Here is a 1,316-nt window from a genome sequence, read left to right as displayed (position 1 = left end):
AAAAATAGTTTTAGTCTGAACGAAAAATTGCCATGTGATGTACACTGTTATAGTTTATGATTTATAGTTTGGCACAAAACTATTAAAATATTAATTAAATATATGGCTTCTAACTTAATAAAATATAATATCTTATTGAAATATTATACATTCAAAATAATTTATTAACTGATGTCATCATTTATCCATCGTTTAATAAATATTTGCTGTGTTGCTTAACAGATTTCCTTATTTTAACACATGCCATATCATCTTCATTTCTGATTTTCCATTTTATAAAAGTAACCACAGTATAAACTGAGTATTAGTCCCCATATGAATGATCATACAATTTTTGCATATTTAAAGAGCTAAGTGCTATGTATCAGGTTTGCAAGCCTAATATATGCGGGATTGGTTCTATCAATACTTATAGATGGTGGGCCTGAGTCAAACTAGGAGTGCAGGTTCTTGCCAGTTATATTTTATAAAGATAATAGTACATCGTGGTGGGCAAACAAAACTTATTTATGAGTCTCAGTTGACCTGGGGTCATCAAGATTGAAATTCTTTCATAGAAATCCTCTCATGTGAGCCACATGAAAAAATCTCTGTGGTTCAAATAGCTTTGAGCTTTTATGTTCTGTGTCTTTCCAACAATCCTAGAAGCTGTGGGAACCTAATAACACATTCACATAAGCAGATCCAAGAACAAGCTTTGAAGCATCCTTAAAGAAACAGTCCTGGTAGCACCTCCAACAGGGGAAAAATATAGTGAGAAATGTGCTCTCATTTACCAAATTTTTTAAAGACCTCACCAAAAAACATTTAAGAATCCTTGAATCCTTGAATTCTTCAATATATAGCCACTTGGGTAAAGGAAACAATTTTCTGGCACCAAAAAATAAAAATTCTAAAAGCGTAATTTTCCCAAGCTTTTTGAAGAAAATATTTAATTTTCATCTACAGTAAAAATTCATTTTTCATCTGCCTCTACAATACCCTGTTCTCCCACATGTTCTTCCATGGCATAGAAAATAACATAAATTTGTATCTAGAAGGTGCAAGAGAGCACATAGTACAGTCTGGAAATGGTCGATCTATACATGCATACAAAAAGAAAATTAAGAAATAAAATTTTTATTTCTAGAGAATATGAAAACTATCAGACAAGGAGAATTCAGGGGCGCTCCGTATATATATAGTACCCTTATCCATAAGTGACTCAAAGTTCACTTCCCATGAATAAACACATGAGCAGATGCTGCTACCATTTTGCATTCAATAAACTCCTACATGTGCATTTGTAGATGTTACTGTATTAAAAGACACATTTG

The sequence above is a fragment of the Talpa occidentalis genome, unplaced genomic scaffold, assembly GCF_014898055.3.
Source record: "Talpa occidentalis isolate TD23 unplaced genomic scaffold, MPIMG_talOcc4v2.1 talOcc4.13, whole genome shotgun sequence".
Taxonomy (NCBI): Eukaryota; Metazoa; Chordata; class Mammalia; order Eulipotyphla; family Talpidae; genus Talpa; species Talpa occidentalis.
The sequence above is the reverse complement of the archived record's forward strand: the minus strand, read 5'-3'. Positions refer to the sequence as shown.